The sequence below is a fragment of the Papio anubis genome, chromosome X (genome assembly GCF_008728515.1).
Source record: "Papio anubis isolate 15944 chromosome X, Panubis1.0, whole genome shotgun sequence".
NCBI classification, from domain to species: domain Eukaryota; kingdom Metazoa; phylum Chordata; class Mammalia; order Primates; family Cercopithecidae; genus Papio; species Papio anubis.
In genome coordinates this window covers 53,767,988-53,782,145 of record NC_044996.1, presented here as the reverse complement: position 1 = coordinate 53,782,145, position 14,158 = coordinate 53,767,988, and positions in this window count along the sequence as shown.

Below are 14,158 nucleotides of genomic sequence, written 5' to 3'. Positions count from 1 at the left end.
TTAGAAAGTATTTTAAACTGAATGAAAATGAAAACACAGAATGTCAAGATTTGTGGGACAGCTAAAGCAATGCTAAGAGATAAATTTATAGCACTAAACACTTAATTTCCATTAAGAACTGTTCTTTTGCCCTTGTATCTTGAATATGTCACAGCAAAAAGAAGGAACAAACTAGTGATACACACAGTAACTTGAATGAATACAAAGTCATTATTCTGAGAGAAAAGGTAGTTTCAAAAGGTTGTATAGCATAGGATTCTACTCATATGACTATGAAAACACAAAACTACTATGATTGAAAACAAATCAGTAATTAGGGATGGGCGAAGAATATGATAATAGAGATAGAACTGGAAATTTTGGACGGTGATGGAACTTTTCTTTATGCTGATTATGATGATAGTGGTTGTATGAATCCATACATGTGTTAACATTCATACAATGGTAGACAAAAACTTAACTTTACTGTATGAAAACTTAAAATGTAAAAGAACAGTAGAATGAGGTGGGGAGGGCTGGAAGAAACTCCTATTAGTGAAGGCCGGCTGTATATCTGGTATAAAATTAGGTACTTTAATGCACACAAAAAATCTGAACTCAATGCAACAATTGTTAATTGCATATTATCAGCTTTCTGGTTAATATCCTTCAGTTTAAGATATAGTGGGAATTTAATGATCATAATCATACAGTTTTTTGATTTAAATCAATGTTTTCTTCTTCTAACATAATTGAGGGCAATGGTTTTCGAGGAGGCATCATTTTTTTCTGATGTAATATTGCATTTTAAAAAGACATCTTAATAGAGTTTGATTTTTCTTTGGATTGATAATTAAAATGAGAAAGAAATTTTGATGGGTGAAAACTTGGTATAATTTTGTACTCTTACAGTTTAATATTTCATCATTTTAACTACTGTATTTGAAAAAATAGAAGTTGGTATTTCCAAAAAGCAAAGGAACACATATATATCATACATGGAATAATTAAGTTTTATTTTCACAGAAATAAATATATCAGCTATTATGTAACTTAAATTAACACCTTCATTTACAAAAAATAAGCTATGCTTCTTTTAGAAATATCTATCTAGGGTTTTTATTTTTATTTGATTGGTCATTAATACTTTTCTACGTACTGCATAGAATTCCATTAGCCTATGGAAGTATGATCCTCAGAAAATAAAAAAAAACTCTGATGAAAACGTAAAATGAACATATTAATTACTTATTTAGTTAATGTGGAAACCTTTGAGATAATAAGGGAGGTTCAATAAGCATATTGAAGAACAGGGGTTATATAATTCACCAGAAAAAGGAATTTGAAATATTTACTGAGTTAGAAACCAAACAGGTAAATGTCTGCAGGGCAATAAAACACTACCTTTGTCATTATCTTTTCTACCAGACAGAAATTTGTAAGTGGACAGGTAACTTCATATAATTTGGGTTCTAATTAAGTATTAAATTACAAAGTAAAACCCAAGTACGTCATCCTAAATAATAAATACTAGAGCTATGTACTGGCACTGTAAGTAGTTTCTGCTCTTTCTTACCCTAAAACAAAAATACATGACCATCAAAACTGCATCTTGAAAGAAAAATAAATGCTAAACACAAACAGATTTTCACATATCTTGCAAATAATTTCTTTCTTCTCCTCTTTCGTGACTCATGAACAAAATGAAATGCGAATATTATCAAAATGTAGACATTTAAAACCAGATCACTCTAGATGCTTGAATAATTTTAAAATATTTTCTCTTTCAAAACATTTCTTTTTATTTTTGTCCATGTTGACTTCACACTTTCCTTAAACCTTTTTCAGCAATAATTTTCGGGGATTCATTCCGTTCTGTTTCCATCCTCCTTTGAACTCCTATCTTTGATATTGCATATTAGGAGTATTTCTATATGTGATACTGTAACTCTGGCATTTACAAAATGTGGCAAAGTTTATGGCCTTTGGAAGAAAATAGGCCAACTAGACATATTCAGCTGTTCAACTGTGTGACCTTATCAGCCAGATTTTCTCTATCCTTTCCCTGTTTTACAAGTAAGTGTTCATTTACTATCAATACTATTACCACTGTTTTCAACTATTGAATTGACCTCTGGTTTTATAAAAATCAGTATATCAACCATTAAAATGCAATGAAAATTTGTAACGGCAATTTATCATAAAATTTCCAGAGACAGTCTGCAGAGTAACACACTATTAATCACAATCACAATCAGAGTCCTCCATGGCATTATGTCTGCTGATAGTGGGGAGGCACTCAAACTTTTTTAGCCCAAAGGTAAAAAAATTCAGAGTTCTCTCTTCTAGAACCAGAAAAAAAAAAAAAAACAAAAAAACTACAGTTATCACAAGAAGGAAGTGAAGGCAAATATGAGCTTCATACTGAGAAAACAATATAAATTTTTATTTATCATAGTTAAAGGTAAGGAACTGTATATTCCTAATTTGTTAATATGTATCTCCTATCATGTTCAGTTCTTTGGTGACTTTAACTTCAAATGGCCAAAGACTCAAATAAGTACTCGCTACAAACACTAGTAATTGGATCCTATTAGAAAGAATTGGTTTTTCTCCATGCTTTATTTTTTATCTCTTTCAAATCTCTTCATTCAATGCCAGAAGTAATATTTTCCAGTTGTTCACCTTTGTCATATTTGGCTTACACAAATATGTATAAGAAGAACATGTTCATTAATTTACACTATAATATTCTTAATAATTTTCATTATGAGCAACAATGTTAAGACCATATATATTTAATGTGTCCAGAATCTGGAGGAAATACCTGATTATGAGTAGTCAGCAAAACTTTAATTTAAAGCACATTAATGTATAAGCATTAGTAAATCAACCATTAAGTGTATTACTAGTCTTTAAGAATAGTTCCTGGTGTTGTCTTGACTCTTATTTGCAAATATTCTTCCAGTTTCTGGAAATGACTGAGAAGATAAATGGTTCTTCGTCTCTTCATTGCTCCTATATATCTTCTTTGCCACGCCTTCACTTTCATCCCACTCATATACACCTGCAAAGACCATCTGAAAGCTATAATTAACTTATTAATATTTCAAAAATAATTACTATATACACTATGTGGCAACCATTGAACTAGACCTTTCATTTATGGTCTCATTTGACATGCACAGTATATTTTTGAGATATCATTATTCTAACTTTTATAGACAAGTAAAAAAATTTCAGCACAGAGCGGTTTAGTGCTTTAAGTTTCAAACTTGAATGTGTCAGTTTCCAAAATTAGAGAATTTAATAGTGTATCGTGTTTATTTCTAGTTAATATGGGCCATTTTAAATTTTTTTGGTATTTGGCTTCAGAAATATCAAAAAGGGCTCCCCCTGGAAACGGAAGTGTATAAAACAAAGCTTTATAGAAAATAAACACAATATCTCTTTATTCATTGAGCCACTATGGCTGTATTACGTTCATCTCTGTTAAAAAATACATTTAGATAAATATTGAAGAATTAGCATTCTAAGGCAGTTTCAATATGTATTTTACATAACAATAAGGAAATAAATATAGTTTTTATGGAAATGCTCATTAGAGAATGTGAATGACAGGAAAATATGGAACGTGATAATGGATAGTATTTGGTTTTTAAAATATCTTTCATCAGAACATTTCTAAATACACACACACACACACACACACACACACACACAGAGCAATAAGACACCCTAGAAATTCCCATATGGCATACAGGAATTATGAATCTTTTTCTGCTTATTTAGAAACTCTATTATAAAAAATTTAAGTGGTCTGGCTGTGACTGATTGGAAATAAGTTTAAAATTTCACTGATTTCATGCCCACTTTTCTGACCAAACAACAAAGAAAGGTCTTTCACATCTATCCCTTTTCACTTCCAATGTTGTTATCCCAGACCGGGCTCTGTAAAGACAGTCATAAAGGCCCTCTAACTGGTCTCTCCAAAATTCAATGAATCTTCCACATCAATAACAGATAAAACTTCATAGAGCGTTGTGATGATTGTGTTTCTCATGCTCACAGTCCTTGGCTGGACAATTCTTACTGACCAAATGAAATCTTGTTTTCATAGTTTTATGACCTTGAAGAGATCTTAGAGTTGGTATCATGCATTCCTCTGATTTGCCAGGTAGAAAAATGAAAGAGGGAGGGGAAACTATTTATGTGAGGAATTGATTTTTTAAAAACTTTTTCAGTGCATTACACGGAATTTAATGGTGTCTCACCACTCAAAAATAAAATACAAAACACTCATCTTTATATATTAAAAGCCCTTTGTAATATAAGTCAAACCCACTTTCCCAGTTTTACCTATCAATATTCCGCTGGATTACAACCATTTATGAGTGCACATGGAATTATCTGGCATAAATGTCTTTGCTTACGTATTTCCTACTTTACTCCCAGTCATTTATTGTAAGACTATTATCCCCTCTTTCAAATTTCAGATTAAACATTACCTTGATCATCTAAAGAAGACTATCTTTCATTTATTCACGCTTATGGCAATTTTCAGTCTCTTAAAGCATAGACCTCATTATATCTTGAGTTCACATTCTATCCTTTCTGTCTAATTCTAAATTTTTGAACACAGATTCTGATCCTTGGACACCTATGCCTTCTTTACAACACCTGACATAGCACATTGCATGTATTAGGTGCAAAATAAATATTTGTAGCATGAATAAATACATAAATGAATTAATTACCAGAAATTATCAGGGGTTCTTTTCACTTATTTTACGTGATGCCAAAACGTCCAGATATTTAGAACATCTGTATGGTTGGCATCCAATAGTAAAACATATGCATGATTAACAGAATTTCCTTACTATTCGTCTGGAAGCTTTGGCATTGGTAAAATAGCTCAACTCCCTCAAAACCATACTATGTCTTTGGTATAGGTTATAGTATTTTTTTCTTTGATTGAATGAAGAGCTTCAATTAAGAAAACTGAATAAAACCTATTTTAAGTCACGTCTATTCAATAAAAAACACAACAGAAGTCAATTTTTTGCAAATTGCATCAGTCAGATCTAAGTAATGGATATGGTTGTGTGTGTGTGCACGTGCGAATATTCTCTTCCTATTGATTGAAACTTTTGGCACTTATTTCTGTGAAGCCCTATGCACATTTTGTGATATTTTCTTTTATTGCAATGCTCAGATGGATTATGCATCAGCCATCAACAATCTGTTTATGAAAGAGGAAACACTCTGGGAATTGTCAGTAAGCTCGTCTTCATATCAGTGCATACTAATGAACATTTGCTTTTCAATAAAACTGCTGGGCTCTGCAGAAGTAGATACTTGATAATATATTTATTTTTCATTTTAAAAAGAATTTGTATTTACAGGAAATGGTAGAGGGACTAGATAATCATATTTTATACTACTCTGGGTAAATATTTAGGGAGAAAAAAAGCACATAAAAATAAAAGAAAGAATGCACATCAAAAATATACCTTGATAATACATAAAATATTATGATATATTGGAAAAGTAAAATGCTAACAACTTTTCATGTTGCAGAACATAAAATTCTTTAGTAACTATATTCAAAACTATATTTTTCTTTATGACTACTTAAACTTACACATTGCTATACTTTGATTAAAGTGTATTTCTAGCCTTACAATTCTGTGAGAAAATTTATAAGATGTGCTTAGAATGCTGAAAGTATAACAAGTATTTATCATTGATTTCTACTTTGGCTCATATTAATGAGGGAGACTTTAAACCAAAGCTTCTCTGCTTGAAATCTGTATCATAAGGGGAAATAAGTGTGTGTGTGTGTGTGTGTATGTGTGTGTGTGCATAAAATTTGTTTATTCCTTCTCAAACCTCCTTTGTAAGTGCTGACTGTTGGTCCAAGTTGGAGTTAACCTATGACAAGCTCTGTGGGGCTATATAATTTGTGTTCATTTTGACAAGTCAAATACTGACAGATTACATATAATTACATATAATGCAGAATGAAACAGTGACCAAGTTGTGCATCTAGTTCCCATCTTTGGTCACTTTGGAGACAAATAGGCATAAATATCTCATAGGGCTTCTAACACGGTTGTTACATAGTCTAAACCATAAAAATAAAATAATATAGTTCCCCCCAAAGTATAACTTTCTTGTTGCTCTGCTTTGTTAAGTCTTCCCCAGGGATCAAAACCAATATCAATACATTTCTCTTTTTTTCCCAAGTAGAATTTAATTCATATTTTTAATTGTTTTTTTTTTTTTTTTTCTGTTTCAGGTTTAAAAGAATGACTGATTTTTTGAATAACAAAACTTGATTTTTTTTAAATCACTGTTGTTGAGTGTGTGTCTGGTTTCAGGATCTTTGTAACACTCTTCTATTTATACCCGAGTGAAACTAACGCTGCAAGTATGAAAGCTGTATTATGAAAGAAAATAATTTCTTGTTTACCTTTTAAAAGAAAGTCTTAACTTCTAACTTTTTAAACTTTTTAAAATTTTGAACCTTAACCTCAACATCTATCTGAGTCTGAATTTGGATATTGGTTTTGCTAATCTTATGTTTCCTGGTTTTCTGACCTTAGACTGATTTTTGGGCATGGTAGTCTGTCTTTCTTGTATCTTATGCCACAGTTCTCTACCTTATCAGTTTTTATCCCAGGTTCTGTCATTTTTTTAAGACCTACTGCCTATATAACTACTGATATTAGGTGAAAATGCATTCTGTTCTCATGTACATTTTCTAAATATGCCACAGGATAACACTGATTATTTATATGAATCGTTACTATCAAATTTTTAGATAAACAAACGTATTAGAATCCCATTTCCCACTTCTACAATTGATTCCTATTTATGTGCCTAGTATAATATGAGACAATTTTTTAAACTTAAACACCCAATTTTTCTGCAACTGACCACAGTATATTTCTTTTTTAACACTGTGAAATAGCACAGTCAAGCTAATTAACATATCCATCACTTCACATAATTCTTTATGTATGTGTGTGTGTGTGTGTGCATGTGCATCAAGATTTATTCTTTTAGCAAATTTCAAGTATACAATGCAGTATTGTTACATGTAGACAGCATGCAATACACAAGATCTCCAGGACTTACTCATCTTGAAAAACTGAAACTTTGTACCCTTTGACTAACATTTTCTTCTTTTAGTTCTTCTATTTTTTTTTCTATGGAGGAAAAATAATCTATTTAACTTCTGTAAAGAAGTTATTAAATTTTTTTGTTTCTTCTAAAGAATAATTTATATACATATAAAAATGGAAGTGTTTATTTAAATTAATTGTTACAGTTTTATACACCCATATAACTACTACTCAGAACAAGATTACCCCCAAAAAGTTCTCACATGCCTCCTTCTAGTCATTATCCCCAACTCTACTGAAGGCAATTATTTTCTAATTTCTATCACCATAGTTCTGCCTGTGCATGACCTTCATATAAAAAGAATCACACAGTATGAATTTATTTGTGTTTGACTTCTTTTACTTGGTAATTTTTTTACTGTGGTAAAAATACATGAGATCTACTTCTGAACAAATTTTAAGTGTACAATACAGGATTGTTAACTATATGCATTGTTGTATAACACATGACAAGAACTTCTTTATCTTGCATATACCATTGAACAGAAACTCACCATTTCTACATTCCCTCCCACCTCCCAGTCCCTGGCAACCACTTTTCTGTTTTCTATTTCTATTAGTCTGGCTACATTAGATACCTCATATTGGTGGAATCATGCAGGGTTTGTCCTTCTGTGACTGGCTTATTTCACTTTCCATGATGTCTCCCAAGTTCATCCATGTTGCTGAATATGGTAGACTTTCCTTCTTTCTAAAGGCTGAGTAATATTTCATTGTATTTTTCTTTATAGATTCATCCAGAGATTAACGCATCAGTTCTTTCTACCTCTTGGCTATTGAGAATAATGCTGTAATGAACACAGGAGTACAAATATTTCTTTAAGATCCTGTTCCAATACTTTTGTATAAATGCCCAGAATTGGGATTTTTTTGATCATATGGTAGTTCTAGTTTTAATTTTTTGAGGAAATTTTACACTGTTTTCTATAGCACTTTTACCATTTATATTTCCAGCAACAGTGTACAATGATTTTGATTTATCCATATCCTCACCAATGCATGTTATTTTCTGGTTTTATTTATTTATAATGGTCATCCTAACAGGTATGAGGTGATAACTTTTTGTGGTTTTAATAAGTATTTACTTTATGCATAGGGTTGTTGAATATCTTTTCGTATACGTATTGATCGTTTGTATGTCTTCTTTCGGGAAATATCTATTTGAGGCCATTGCCCGTTTTTTTTTTTTTTTTTTTTTTTTTTTTTTTTTTTTTTTTTTTTTTTGAGACGGAGTCTCACTCTGTCACCCAGGCTGGAGTGCAGTGGCCGGATCTCAGCTCACTGCAAGCTCCGCCTCCCGGGTTCCCGCCATTCTCCTGCCTCAGCCTCCCGAGTAGCTGGAACTACAGGCGCCCGCCACCTCACCCGGCTAGTTTTTTGTATTTTTTTAGTAGAGACGGGGTTTCACCGTGTTAGCCAAGGTGGTCTCGATCTCCTGACCTCATGATCCGCCCGTCTCGGCCTCCCAAAGTGCTGGGATTACAGGCTTGAGCCACCGCGCCCGGCCTGCCCGTTTTTAATCAGATTAGTTGGTTTGTTTGCTATTGAGTTGTAGAAATTAATTATATGTTTTGAATATTAACCTTCATCAGATATATTATTTGCAAATATTTTCTCTCATTCTGTAGGCTATCTTTGCAGTCTGTGGCTTGTTTCCTTTACTGTGCTGAAACTTTAGTTTGATGTAGTCCCACTTTTCTAATTTTGCTTTTGTTGCTTGCGCTTTTTATGTAATATCCAAGAAATTGAAAAAAACAATGTCATGAAGCTTTCTCCCTATGCTTTCTTGTAGATTTATAGTTTCAGATCTTACATTTAAGTCTTTAATAAATTTTAGGTTGATTTTTGTGCATGGTGTAAGATATGGGCCAATTTCATATTTTGCAGGTGGATATCCAGTTTTCTCAACATTTGTAGAAGAGGCAATTCTTTCCACATTGTTTAAATTGGCACACCTGTTGAAGGTCACTTGACTGTATGTGAATGATTTTATTTCTGGGTTCGCTATTCAGTTCTGCAGGGTTGTATGTCTGTCTTTATGCCAGCTTTGTTTTTCTTTCTTAAAAATATTTTGGCTGTGCTGGGTTCTTTGTGGTTGTATATAAATTTTACATTTCTTTAATTTCTGCAAAAAAATCAAAATTTTAACAGAATTTATTGAATCTTAGGTTGCTTTGAGTACTGTGAACATTTTTAACAGTAATGCATCTTTCAGTTAATAAACATGGGATGGCTTTCCATTTATTTCCGTCTTTAATTTCTTTCAGCAATGCTTTAAAGTTTTTAGTGTATTTTTTGCCTTCTTGGATAAGTTTATTTTTAAGTATTCTATTATTTTTATGTTATTGTAAGTGAGATTGTTTTCTTAATTTCCCCTTCAGATTGTTCATTATTAGTGTATAGAAACACAATTGATTTTGTCTGTTAATTTTGTATCTTGCAATTTGCTAAAATTTTTTATTAGTTCTAATAGATTTTTGGTGGAATCTTTAGTGTTCTCTACATATAAGATGGTGTCCACTTTGAACAGAAATAATTTTAGCTCACAAACTCTCATTGACAATGCACTTGGTCACCCAAAAGCTCTGATGGAGATGTACAAGGTTAATGTTGTTTTCATGTCTTCAAATACAACATCCATTCTGCTGCCATGGATGAAGGAATAATTTTTATTTTCAAGTCTTATTTTATTTTTAAGAAATACATTGCATAAGGCTATAGCTGCCACAGATTGTGATTCTTCTGCTGAATCTTGGCAAAGTATAGAAAAAATTCATCATTTTAGATGCCATTAGAAACATTTATGATTCATGGGAGGAAGTCAAAATATCAACATTAACAAGAGTTTGGAAGGGTTAAATTCAACATAACCCTTCTAAACTTTACTTTGAGGGTTTGAAAACTTCAGTGGAGAAAGTCACTACAGATGTTGTGAATATAGCAAGCAGAATAGAATTAGAAGTGGAGCTTGAATATGTGACTGGATTGTGACAATCTCATGATAAAACTTGGATGGATAAAACTTGGATAAAGTGCTTTATGGATGAAGAAATAAAGTTCTTTTTAAAAACATCCATTAATTGCCAGGTACAGTGGCTCACGCCTGTAATCCCAGCACTTTGGGAGGCTGAGGCGGGTAGATCATGAGGTCAGGAGTTCGAGACCATCCTGGCCAACATGGTGAAACGCCGTCTCTACTAAAAATACAAAAATTAGCTGGGTATGGAGGTGCGTGCCTGTAATCCCAGCTGCTCGGGAAGCTGAGGCAGGAGAATCGCTTGAATGTGGGAGGTGGAGGTTGCAGTGAGCCAAGATCATGCCATTGCACTCCAGCCTGGGCAACAGGGTGAGACTCTGTCTCAAAAAAAAAAAAAAAAAAAAAAAAAAAAATCCATTCATCCACTGATGAACACTTAGGTTGATTCTATATCTTGGCTATTGTGAATATTGTTGTAATAAACATGAGACTTCAGATCTGTCCTCGATATATTATTCAGTCATAAAAAGAATAAAAGAATAAAATACTGTCACTTGCAGCATCACAGATAGAACTGGAGGTCATTATGCTAAGCGAAATAAACTGGACCCAGGAAGACAAATATCACCTGTTCTAACTCATATGTGGGAGCTAAAAAAGTGACTATCATGGTGATAGAGAGTGGTGGTTATCAGAGGCTGGGAAGGGAACAGGGGAATGAAGGATGAAGAGAATTTGGTTAATGGATACAAAAACAGAGCCAGAAGAAATGAATTCTAGTATTTGATAGTGCAGTTGGGAAATTATAGTTAACAGTAATTTATCGTATCTTTCAAAATAGCTAGAAGAGAAAAATTTTTATGTTCCTAACATAAAGGAAAGATAAATGCTTGAGGTGATGGATATCCCATTACTCTAATTTGATCATTACACATTGTGAACATGTATCAAAACCTCACATGAACCCCAAAAATATGTACAATTATTATATATTAATAAAAATTAAAAATTAACAACAACAAGAATGGTGGTTTTTTTTTTTAGTTGGAATTTACTCCTGGTAAAGATGTTATGAACTTTTTTGAAATAACAACAAATCATTTAGAATATGACATAGACTTAGTTGATTGAACAGTGGCAGGGTTTGAGAGGATTGACTCCAATTTTAAAAGAAATTCTACTGTGGTAAATGCTATCAAATGGCATTGCATGCTACAAAGAAATCTTTTGTGAATGAAAGAGACAATTGATGGAGCAAACTTCATTATAATCTTATTTTAAGAAATTGCCACAGGCCTCTCCAGCCTTCAGCATCTACCACTCTGAGCATTCCACAGTCATCAACATTAAGGCAAGACCCTCCATAAACAAAAAGATTATGACTCACTGAAGGTTGAGATGATCATTAGCATTTTTTAGCAATAACATATTTTAAATTAAGGCCTATATGTATTTTTTTAGACATAATATTAGTGCACACTTAATAGACTCTAATATAGTGTAAACAAATTTTTTGCACCCTGGGAAAACAACAAATTAGTGCTACTTGCTTTATTGTGACACTTGCTTTATTGCAGTGATGTAGAACTTAACACACAATGTCTCTGAGATGTGTCTGTAGCATATATTCCACAAATACTAATTTCTATTTATTTATTTATACTTATTTTTACTTTTTATGTATTTTTGGAAACAGAGTCTTATTCTTTCACCCAGGCTGGAGTGCAGTGGCATGATCTCAGCTCACGGCAACCTCTGTCTCCTGGATTCAAGCGATTCTCTTGTGCCTCAGCCTCTGAGGTAGCTGTAACTACAGGCACACACCACCACGCTCCGCTAATTTTTTGTAGCGATGTGGGGGTTTCACCATATTACCCAAGCTGGTCTTGAACTCGTGACCTCAGGCAATCCGGCCACCTCACCCTTTCAAAGTTCCAGGATTACAGGGGTGAACCACCATGCACAGCCAATTTGTTTATACTTATTTATTCAATCTATAGGTTTTCCCTTGGTATTAAATAATGATTGTAACCATAAAACCATTTTAATTCATACGATGTCCACTTCTTTCTCAAGCAGTTAATTCTTAATACCACATTATTAAGCAGAAGAATAATTGAATAAGTTTACTTTGCCTAATGGAACTGCAACTGGAATTTTAATTAAAGGAACATTAATCAACTTTCAGTCCAGAAGTAGCAAACAATCTTTTGCAAAGAAAAGACATGGATGCAGCTGGAAACCATCATTCTCAGCAAACTATCGCAAGAACAGAAAACCAAACACCGCATGTTCTCACTTATAGGTGGGAATTGAACAATGAGATCACCTGGACACGGGAAGGGGAACATCACACACCGGGGCCTATTGTGGGGAGGGGGGAGGGGGGAGGGGGAGGGATGGCATTGGGAGTTATACCTGATGTAAACGACGAGTTGATGGGTGCAGCACACCGACAGGGCACATGTATACATATGTAACAAACCTGCACGTTGTGCACATGTACCCTAGAATTTAAAAAAAAAAAGAAAGATCTTTTCAATTTAGTTTGCTTTTACTTTCAAACTGACTCCATAATAACTTTTTTCCATGTGCAATGTTGACGTCCTTGAATCAAATGAAAAACTGAAGAATTTCTTTTCACAAAATAGGGAAATAAGTATTTATATTAATTAGGATTATGCACAATAATTAATCAGATGACTTTAGGATCTCAAGTGTTACATAAGGAATCCAGTTTAGAACTACAATATGATAGAATTCCTAACTATAATATTAATTTTAAGGTTAAACAGAAAGAAGAGGTCACAGAGATTTTTTTTTTTTCCAAAAAGAGATGAATAACAAAAGAAGGAACCTCTATTAAAACTTGACTTTAAAATGTTTGAACCCCACCTAAAATGAAGTAGACTTCATTGGGAACGTGTTTTTCTTTTAATTATTATAATATTTTTCTACTTTGCACACATCTATATAAACTTTTCCTGCATCAAATAAATGTTAAGACAGGTAGGATAGCAATACCCAAAGCAATAGTTGAACTCTAGAAAATATTTCGCTCTATGGAGTTACATATATTTAGGTCCAACACACAGTGTATTTTGCAATTAGTTCTAGAGTAGCAATTAATAAGTTATTTTTGGGCTCTTCTGACACTTAGTTTTTACCACAGGAAAGCATGTTGCAGTTCTCTGCTAGTTTATTGCAACTTGTTTAATCTTTTTTTTTTTTCTTGAATGGAAATTACATTCAAGAACATAAGCCATGCTGAATATACTGTCATGATATATTTTCAGTTCACATTCTAGCAATTTACCATGAGATCCTAAAGAAGCAGGTTCCTGATTTGTGACAAGAATGTAAGTGAGCTGATCCTCTAAAGCGTTTTGGGGGAAACTTTTCCTTTTCCTACGGTTTTGTTCTACATGTGAGTATGTGATTGTATTTACCTAAACAATTTGTTACAGCTATGGTAATTAAGTAATTTTGATTGAAAATGTTCTCTTAGAGATGGTTAAAGGTTTCTATAGTTCATAGGCTTATAATTAATATTTTAATTTTGAGGGACTATCAAGCTAGTTGGTTTCTCAGAATGGATCTTTGTGAAACATGATGATTTTCATTCTTTGGCCCAAGCTACCAAAAAAAAAAGTTTTTTTCTTTTTTTTGTGCATGAAAACAAATGCAATTATGCAATTCATCGAACTTCTGAACATGGCTCCTGAATGGAAGTATTATGTTTTAGTTGGGTGGATTATTTTAAAAGGTAGCTATAGCAAAAATAAAAATTATTTGTGTAGAAATAGCCTGATATTGCAAATATCTGACAGTGCCTACCCTAAGTAAATTAATGATGTTCATCAAATAGGTGTTCATTTGAGAAGTTTTCCAAAATTTATCTTATGAAGGAAAAAATTCTAAAGCTTCTAATTTTCAGCACAAAGTAAGGAAAAAAGACAGTGTTAATTTTGCATTTATCAAATACCTAATAAAAGACAGATGCATTTGTGGT